Consider the following 10,253-nt stretch of genomic DNA (forward strand, 5'->3'; position numbering starts at 1 on the left):
AAGTTACTAATTTTTAATGTAGTTCAGGTGATCCATTTTTCTTCAGCATTTTTTATGTTTTGTAGTGCTTTTTCAGAGGATTAGGAGCCCATGAAAACTAACCATAAAGCTGCCTATTTCTGGTTGATGTTTCTTAAGCATTCTCAGTGAGCTGGAAAATAATCCACCTAATACCCAAAGGTATCATTTCTTAGGTCTGGACAGGGTCTTGGAGGCCACCCAGTCCAGCCTGCTTGTACTTTGTCAAAGCAAAAAGTCGTAGTCTCCCTCCATCCCCCCACCCGGCCGAATCCCAGGGGCTTCTGGTGCAGCCAGGCCAGCAGTGGGCTGCAGCCTGGAGTTGAGAACCACTAATCTAGCAGTATTGGTCGGCACTCAGAGCGATAGGGGGCAGAAACCCAGGTCACAGGTACCAAAATGAGCAAGGGAGTTGGAGTTTGACTAGCCAGCATGACCAGACAGAGGCGGAAAGCAGCAAAATCCGGGAACTCGGCGTTTCCCTGAGGTGCCATCTCCCTTCTTGGCCCTTGTTTGAGATCGGCCGTGTTGTCTTGGTTTCTTCAAGTAGCAGAGATGTGGCCACCACGTCCCTACAGGGTAGGCTGAGGGGAAGAAGGTCTCATTGGCTCATGCAGGGTCACATGCCCACCTCGGTGGGGCAGCAGTGGTCGGGTGCTACAAGCGACAGCCCCAACAGAATCCGCATGGAATAGGAAGCAACAGCTCTCCAGAGGAAAGGAGCCACTGTGCCCATGAGAAAGGGAAGGATTTGCTGACCAGCCACAGCCACCGGGGGCCCGCGCATCTGCTTTCCTGAGTAGTTCTCTAATGTGGAAAAGGAAGATGCAGAGCATCGTTATCTCCTACTAATCCTCGGGAGGATTTGATGACGTAACAAAGTGTTTAGAAGTGTGTCTGGCACCTGGCAACCGTGCAGTAAGTACCAGCAGCAACTGTGACAGTAATTGTGATGAGTCGCATCTACCCTTTCTCTGTGCAGGCAGGAGCCCGGAGACCTGGGGCGTGGGTGGTCGCTGGCCGCCAAGCCAGGCCTGACACCCACCCGCCCCCTTTTCAGCTGCTCATTCGCTCCAATGCGGCACACACGTCTCCCTCCGTGTTCTGGGCTTGACTCTACTGTTTATTGTTTTCTAAGGAAGAGTAAGGGAGCAAGCCATTGAACAACCCAACACATGAGCCCGCCATTCTCTCTTCCTCTGCCCTTGCCCTGACCCTGCCCTGTGCAGTGCTGCCCAGTCATGACTCTGGACTGCACGTGACAGAAGACTGGCTCTCTGTTGAAAAACAGAAAGGTGGGGTGCAGCCAGGGACAAGGATTGGTTCATGTGTACCAAGAGCCATCCTCGTGTCCTCAGGACTTGGTCTTGCCTTCTCCCCTCCACAGCTGGCTCCTCTTCCTCTTCTGTCAGCAAATCCTGTGGCAGGATGGCCACCCACAGCTCTTGGCTATCTCCTGCCCCTTGGCGCCCCAGCCTTCAGCAGCGGTGCTGGGCTTGGCTCTCCTGGGCCTGTCACTGTGGCCGGAGAATGCCTGTGCCCTGATTGTCCAGGACAGGACCTTGTGCCCACCTGCAGATGCAGGAGGAAAAGCAGTTCTTCATGGGAACCAGAACCCGAGGCTGCTGGTAGGGGAGGGAGACTCAACCAGTGTCCATGCTGTGGTCTAGGTCCAAATGTGGACTGAAGGAGGATGTGAAGCAGGGCCTACTGGGGGACAGCAGAAAGAGGACATATCCCCTCCACTCTCCCAGCAGCCAAATCCTCCATCTGTCCAGGGGTGGAGCTGTGTAGTGACCAGCAACTTGTGACCTTCCCAGAGACCACCACAAGGGCAGGCAGAGAATGGAATTCAGCCTCCAGCTGATCCTGTCTCTGTGGCTTCCTTCCTTTTGAACCCTGCACCCCACCAGACTATAGATTGTGTGCTGTGTGGCTGGATGTGGCCTTGTTGTTTAGACACAGGCCCACCACCTGCCAGCAGGGCCACGTGGTGCGTGCTCCCAGAATGGTGGCTCCAGGCCCTGATTGAAGAGAGACCAGGAGAGTCTCCGTCAAATTCTAGGCTCAGTTCAGCGTGGCCAGAAGAGACCTTAAGAGTCAACTGAATTCTTTCACACATGAGGAACTGAGACTCTGGTTTTTCCAGTAACTGTTTCCACGTGCTGCCATCGTGCCATAGCCTGGGCTTGGTAGGCCCAAGCGCAGCCCACACACTGAGCGGACAGGGCCTCAGATGGATCTGGTCCACCGTTAGAGGGACGAGCTCAAGCTAGCCCAGCTGGGCGTAAGGGTCAAAGATTCACTCCCCACGAAGTCCTTTCCATGAGTGTTCCTAGAGCGCCTGCACCGTGCCAGGCCCCCCCCTCCAGCCTTGCACACATGCGAGACAGCGTATTCCTCCCTTCACCAAGGGAACAGTGTAGTGGACATAGGCAGACAGGTGACAAGTGACCAAGAAATGTGTGCCCTGGTGTTGTGATTTGAGCTCTGGAGGAAATGGGGTGGGGGTGGGGGGTCCTCAGGTTTGGGCTTGTGTTAGGGAGTTACCCCATAGCTTCACCAGACCCAGGAACCTGTGACCTGGATCTGATATTTTCTCGGAGCATAAAAGTGCCCTAGTTTTTCCTCTCCTCAGGCTCAGCTGAAGCTATGCCAAGAACTGGCTTTTAAAGGCTGCCTGAAATGTGGTTTGGAGCCAAAAATCTATAGAGCCAGTGCATTTGTGACCTTGTTGAAAGTGCTTACTGAGGGAAATCAAGGGGGTAGGATTTGGGACTTTTTTTTCCTTTTTAAAATTCTTTTTTAAAAATCAATTTGGCCCTCCTCACCCCATCCCTTTCCTTCTTGGCTCTTTCCCTCCCCAGAATGCCTGAGTCCTCCAGCCCCACTGAGCTCATCTCTTCCATTTGTCTACACCTCCCCCATTCCCGAATCCCTCTCCATCCCCCCCACCTCCTCCCCCCCCCCCCCCCCATGCTTCAGGAATGAAAAATACCAAGTGGGTTAAAATAAGGAGCCTGGGTATAGCCCTGGAAATTAGGCCACAGCTGTCAGGCCAGGCAAGAGTCCTCTCTGTGAGAATGGAAATGCCTAGAGCAAGCGCTCAGCCCCTCCCTGGTGAGGAGAGATAAGAGCCTCTTCCCCAGCGCTGCCCCCACCTCCCCAGGGGGCTGCCAGGAAATGCCATTTGTCACTGAGCAGACCTGTCTTAGTGCCCACTGGCAGGACACCACAGTGGACAGAGCTAATACCTGCCCTCCCAGGGACAGAGGGAGTGCCCAGCCCCGATGGAGGGGTCCAGGAAAGCTTCTAGAAAGAGATGCGGTCTAACTGAGCCCTGAAAGATAGAGCCTGGGTGGGGGTGGGGGATGACAAGGGGTTTCTGACATAGCAAGCAGTCTGCCTGGAAGCCACTAGCCTCTGGGAGGGCAGGTATTAGGGTTGCCTACGGCATGGCAGGGAGCTGGGAGTATGGCTGCGACCAGGCTCCTGGCTGCCTCAAGAGCAGCCCTGAGGCACCCAGTGACCTACCAAAGGGACTGAGCAGGTTCAGAAAACTCTCCACCTGCTATGAGTGTCCCTAAGAACTGAGAGGAGAAACCACTGATCTGTGGCCACCCCTAGAGTCTTCAGGATGGCACTGAGTGAGCCCCCATCTCCCCCAGCCAAGGAAGGATTGTGGGTCTGCATGAGGCCACGCTGAGGTGGCTGGCTCCCGAGAGCCCAGTGGCCTGCCCTGCTTCCAGAACATCCTTTGAGTGGAAGGGAAGTGTGGCCCGGGGCGGGGGGGGGGGGGGGGGGGGGGGGGGCGGACATACTCAGGGCTATGTTACAATTCTGACCTTAAGGTCTCTCCCTCATTACCCCGCCCCCCAGAACACCAAAGACTAGTTAGGAGTGGCTCGGGAAGCTTGCTTGACCAGGGGTCTGGCTGCTACATCTTTCTAGAAGATTCAGTGTCACTGGGACCAGCACTTTGAGCAGCGAATCTGGACTAAATTTAAAAACGTTCTCAGCACCCCAGACATCCCTGCCCCAACTTGTTTGACTCTCCAGAAGACACTGCCTTCAGCCAGTTAATTCCAGGTGCCTGTGAATTCAGCCAACTTGCCTCGTCTAGTCATTTCTCCAGAGGAGTCAGCTTTTTTCTTCCTCCCACGTGAGCTGAGCCCCTTTCCTGAAGGAGCCTCCCTGCCCACCTGTGTCAGTAGCCTCTGGCCCAGACAGTTGGCCGGTTCCTAGAATGACCTCACTTCCTTCCTGCCCTTGAAGCCTGAGCAGCTGCCCCGGTCCCATCCCTTCTGCTTCCCCCCAGCCCCCCAGCAGTGTGGTAATCGGTTTCTTAGAGCTTCAGCCGTGCGCCCTGTCTGTATTTCCCGGTCCCCTGACCCTCCGCAGGAAGACCTGTGATCTTCCTGCCATGAGGACCCCGAGGGGAGGGGGCTGTGGAGAACCGGCTGCTCCCTCTTGTGCCAATAGTGCCCAAGATAGCAGCACCGCCACTTCTGCCCCCAGCCGCCCCCCTGCCCTCCCCCCCCACCCGCAGCCCAAGGTCACACTCTCCCCAGGATGGGGCTCAGGGACTGGTGTGACCAAGCAGCTGCCCGGGCGCTATCTGTCCCTAGCTCGGCTCCCCGGATGAGAATCTGTCATTCTGGTTCTCAGAAGGTCACAGCTTTCATTGAATTTTGTGGTGTTTGAAGAAAAGCCCCTCTCCACATGTGCAGTCTTCCCCAAGCCAACACGATGGCAGGGCAGAAGTAGGGGAGGCCAGAGAAAGGAGGGCAGGATGGACAGCCCCCGACAGGCATGAGTGCCCGAGGGGCATGGGGGGGCACAGCAGGCTCCCCCACAGCTGTGCTGCGTCTCAAGGGCCAGGAGCCCTGGCATAGCCTCCAGGGAGGACAGCTCCCTGTGCTTTCATCCCCTGAGCCCTCCTGCTGTGACTGCCCCCCCCCCCCTCCATCAGCCTCGGCTTGGCTCTGCCCTACCCCTCAGAAGGGGCATCTCGAAAGGCAGCCCCGAAATCCTCTGTACTTCTTTCTCCTGGAAGAAGGTGGTTGCGTGGGGCCCTAGTGACACTAGCAGCCCAGGGGGTGGCCCTGCCGCGCCCAGCTGCGGTCGCATGTGGATGCACCTCTCACCCTGTGTGCTGCTTGCACCCACGATCCTCGGCCTGCCTGGGCCATCGTGTGGGGTGGCTCTCCTCATTGAAGGCAGGGGCTTCGTCTCCATTGAGACTTTCTCCTCGTGATTCTATTTCAGGAGAAAGCCTCCCCTGTAGTAGGCACTCCTGCCTCCGAGTGGAGCCAGGCCTTTTCTCCTGCTCGCTCGTATTATGCTAATCACTCCTTGCAAACAGGCAGACTTTGTAGGAGGTTTGCCTGGTTTTAGATGAAACCTACGCCTTTGAAGCAAAGAGCCACAGCAGCTAAAAATACCATCTCCCGGCTGTTGATCCTCTCATTTGTAAAATGCATGTTTCCATTGTTAAATCTGCAAATCTGCAGCAGCCCCCACCAGGGAGAGAGAAGCTCCGCCATCTCGGCTGGAGGAGGCACCGCCTTCTCTGCACCCTATCCCTGCTCCTCCCCTGAGAATCTCCAGGACAGTCCAGACGATCCCCGGAAGTATAGCATTCTAACTTCCTTCTCATCTATGGTTCAAAAAAATATAAACCATGTAAGATAAAAATCAAAACAATGCAGCAGATGCACCATAAAACATAGACGACCTTTCACCACCACCTCCTCCCCCAGAGTAGCCTCCGCTTTAGTATCCTGTATTTCCTTCCAAAACTTGGTCTTGCGCTTACAAATGTACAGCTTGGCCGAGCTCGCGTCTAGCTGTGGCTGTGGTTTGCCAGCAGCGGGTCCGGCCCCGGCTCGCCCCGCAGCCCGCCTTGTTCGGAGCGCGCCCCCCGCAGGATGCCGAGCTGTGGGGCACTGCGCTCTGAGCTCCAAGCACACTGGCTCGGGGTCACCCTCCCTTACCAAGGCCACCACCTCGCCGTATTCAACTCCATCGCTTGTCTCTGGATGTGGCGGCCTGGCCTCTGCTCCATGGCAGTGGCGGGTGCCGGGGGAGGGCAGGACGGCCGATCCCCAGCAGGCCACTCGCCTGGCCCACCTCTGCCGCCAGGACCTGGTCTGTAATTGGGACCTGGGACTCCAGAAGCCTGCCGACACTTTCCCCAAAGGGACTTCCACGGACGCTTCCCGCCTGGGGCCCTTGCTCGCTCTATTCATTTAATCCTGTGCGGATTTCCTGGGCTGGAAAGGAACATTCAGATGAAAAGCCCATTTCATGCGTCTTAAAACTCCCTGAAAATGAGTGATCACGAGAGGAATTTTTTCAGCTTCCTGGCAGGAGGTGAAGGAAGGTACAAATAAGAGAACCCTCCCCTTCTCCCCGCTACTTCACTCTGCCACCAAGGACTGAGGGAATCTCGTCCTTGCTGTCTTTGTCCTGTCACCTCTGCTGTGACCCTTTTTTCTGCACAGCCCTTTTTCTCTGATCTTCTTACCATTTTCCAAGAGACTCAGCAGTGAGACTGCTGTGAGACTTGCTCTGTGACCAGCTGTGGGTATTACTGTTGCACTTGCCATTCTGTTTCTGACATTTATCTCCATGCCCTGGAAGCAGGTACTTGTAAAGAGCTACAGACTGCAATCTCAGTTTATAAAATTTCACAAAACCTTCAAGACTAACAATATGAAGGCCAGATAGGCAGGAGTGGCATGTGCCCAGCACAGTGGCTGGTGAACTGAGCTTCCTCCCCGGGGGTTATCCGAGGTTGGGGGACACCCCAGCACATGACTGCCAGAGAAACCACAGCCTGAGGCTAGGGTGCAGCACCCGTCTGACCTGACTTGCCCTCCTTTCCTTCTGTTCAAACAGAGCAAGTCGGGGTTGTGCACAATGGGCTGGGGACCTCTCGGGTGGACCAGCAGAGAAATAGCAAAATCTCGGGTAGAAACTTAGGAAAACCAGACCTGGGCTCTGGGGAGGTGAGGTTACGTCATGACGTCATGACGTCATGACGACAGCATCCATGGCCTTACCCAAAGCTCCAAGGCTGCGCACCCTTTGGGATGCTAATAAAATCTCCCCATTTCTTTTTTTTTTTTTTAAATCTCCCCATTTCTAACCGAGAGTCGTTATCACTGAGCTTGTGGCTGTAGCTCTGGGAAGGCAGTTTGGGGGTAGTGGTTCTCAGTCTTGACTATAAAGCCTGTTCACACAGATCACCACTTCCTGGAGTGGGCCTGAGGGTGGACTTGGTGTCCCATAAGGTCTTCAGGTGACCAGGTTTAGGGGTCTCTTGGTAAGGTGCTGTTCCTGGCTTGGAGGGCCTTCCTGCTTCTGAAAGGTAATTGTGTGACCTTGTGGGTAGGTGAGGGCACTGATGGGCCGTGGGGGTGATGGCTCCCTACTGAGAAGTGGGGGGCCAGTGCCCTAGAGCAGAGGACTGAGGCTGCCACCAGAAAGCAAAATGGCAGCCCCTGATTGGAACCATTCAGGGCAGGTTACATCCCTTAAAGAAAAGTCACCAGGGGAATGTGAGATAGAGGTTTCGTCGCTGTGATGACTGAGGACCCAAAACCATGAGGACAGCCAGCCCATTTGAATGAAGAGTTTGCTGGGGGAGGCATTCTGGCCTCAGTGCAGTGACTACTGCGGGCTGCTGGACACAGGTGGGGCGCGTGGCTTTAAGATTAGAGAGGCAGAGCTGCAAGGAGGCCTCGGGGTCTGGGCTCAGTGCCCAGCACGCGGAAGGGAGATGCTCACCGTCTGTAAAAGTTTGTGGTCATAAAAGCAGCAGTGGGGAGTAATCCCTTGGCCTGGAACAAAGGACTCATTTGGGAATAATGGGATGAAGTAATAGAAAATCTGAACAGAACAACTCGGTAACAGGAAGACATTTGGGGTAAGGGGTGTCCCCAGGCCATCCCCAGGTACAGTGGAGCAGCCTTGGGTGGGCTCCTCTGGCTCCTGGCACTTATTTTATTTGCTTGCCTTATTTCTCAGAAGGTCATCCCCATATCTGAAGTGGAAATGGCAGAGATGGGGCAAGGCGGGGGGTGCTTACCCTTACCCATCCTAAGACACATTGTAAGACATCTCTATTTATCTACTTCTCCCTGGAAATGCGTCACAAGCCATGGGATAAAGGGGTGTCTCTGCACTGGATATTTGAGTTGCAAGGATTGGAGCCCTCAGTCTGGTGGAAAGAAGGGCTGCGCTGGGGTCTGTGTCCTGCAGGTGACACACAGTGTGAGACTGTCTGGCAGAATGGAACGTGAACTCGGGGTCAGGAACTCTGCTCCCCTGCAGGCATGGCAGTGTGGCCTTGGACTAGTGCTTGGCTTCACTTTCGCCCTCCGCCCATGAGCACCTGATCCCTGAGGACCCCCATGCGTGTGGCTGGAAGCTGGCAGGAGTGTGGATGGGCGGGCACATCTGGGGCCTGAAAACAGTTTTCCCAACTGTTTGTGTGTTAACATCAGGGCAGCATGCAGCCACTTCACGAGCTGGAGGCTGAGCACTTCCTCGGGAGGAAATCCTGCTTGGAAGGGTAGGAGCTCAGAGGCCTTAAAGGAAGAGAAAGTCTCCGTCTGAGATTCTCTAATGGCTAACCCGGGGACTCCCAGACACGTGGGGCTCAGACGTACTGGTTCCCTGGCTGCGTTCAGGGCCCCGGTCTCCCCTTCCCTTCAGACCTCAGGCAGCAGCCGGCCTGGGACGTGCACTCAGGAGCCAGGGCTCCTAGCAGAGGTGTCTGGGAAGCTGTTGATGGAGTCACCCCTACGAGGTCATTCCCCTGCCTCCACCTCAGCCATATCTGAGTCTGGGTTCTGGCTAGCAGAGCTGTGGGTGCATTTCCCCGATTCTGCCTCCCATGGACCCCTGGAGAAAAGCCATCGGAACTACGTGTAAAGTACAGGGCAGCACTGTCCTGGCCAGGTGTGGCCTGTGCGGTCATTGCCTGCCACCCACAGCGGCAGCCCCAGGTTGAGGGTCAGGCCGCAGTAGCTGATTTGCAGGTAAATTTCCCCAGAGCCACAGGAACGTTCTGGAGAAACTGAGACTTCAGTCCATCAGAGGGCCCAGTGATACCTGCAGCCAAAGTACCCCCAAATCATGACCATGTCTGAGCCCCTGTGCCAGTTGGGCTGTGAGACCCGAGGGCTGGGTGTGTGGCCTGGCAGCAACTAAGAGCATAGGGGGACGGGGCTGGGCCACCAGACAGGGGCTTGGCAGGGCTCTCATTTGTGCTTCGCTTTCATTCGCTGCTAAGAGGGGCAGCTGAAATTACACCTGTCCCACGTTAATGGGATTCAAGGTACGTGACATGCCTAATGTAGAAGCACTGCCGTGTGTGGTCGTTACCGGGCAGGAGCCTCTGTGACAGGAGAAGGTGGGAGCCACCTGTCCTCGAGGGCTTTCCATGTGTCGGTGTTTCTCAGAATCGATTGTCGTGGAAACAACAGGATTTCTGTTAGTGACCCTTCCCTTTGCTTTTATTTGCTGACTATTCAAAAGATGAAATGCTCAGGAGCTGCTTCAACGTGGGTGGAACTGGAGGGTATTATGCTGAGTGAAGTAAGTCAATCGGAGAAGGACAAACATTATATGGTTTCACTCATACGGGGAATATAGAAACTAGTGAAAGGGATTATAGGAGAAAGGAGAGAAAATGAGTGGGAAATATCAGAGAGGGTGACCGAACATGAGGGACTCCTAAGTCTCGGAAACGAACAAAGGGTGGTGGAAGGGGAGGTGGGGGGGATGGGGTGACTGGGTGACGGGCACTGAGGGGGGCACTTGATGGGATGAGCACTGGGTGTTACGCTATATGTTGGCAAATCAAACTTCAATAAAAAATATACAAAAAGAAAGAAAGAAAGAAATGCTCAGGAGCCGTGGGCTTCCCGGGGGTCGGGGGGGGGGGGCCTCCAGCTCCTCCCACCTCTCCCACCCCCCAGCAGTGCCTTTTCCTCCAGTGCGGGCACAGCTCAGCCAAGCCCCCAGGGTCTTCCCTCCATGCCCTGTGGGTATCAAGCACCTCCAGCATGGGGATCCTGCCCCTGCCATCGCACCTGCATCCAGCTGCATTCTGGGGTATCTCCACCATGTGGGATGGAAGGTAGAGCATCTTTTCTGGGACACAAACCTGGACCTCGTCTGTAAGTCAGACACCTGCTGAGTCCCCTCAGAGGCCTCTCCTG

The 10,253-nt window shown here is 55.4% G+C and overlaps 1 protein-coding gene across 1 annotated transcript in view; it reads left to right on the top strand.

Moving 5' to 3' along the window:
• The window catches only part of VAC14 (VAC14 component of PIKFYVE complex), a 100,974-nt gene that overhangs the window by 72,028 nt on the left and 18,693 nt on the right, over positions 1-10,253 (top strand). The window lies entirely within an intron of this gene.

Source organism: Canis lupus, chromosome 3 (assembly GCF_048164855.1).
Source record: "Canis lupus baileyi chromosome 3, mCanLup2.hap1, whole genome shotgun sequence".
NCBI lineage: Eukaryota > Metazoa > Chordata > Mammalia > Carnivora > Canidae > Canis > Canis lupus.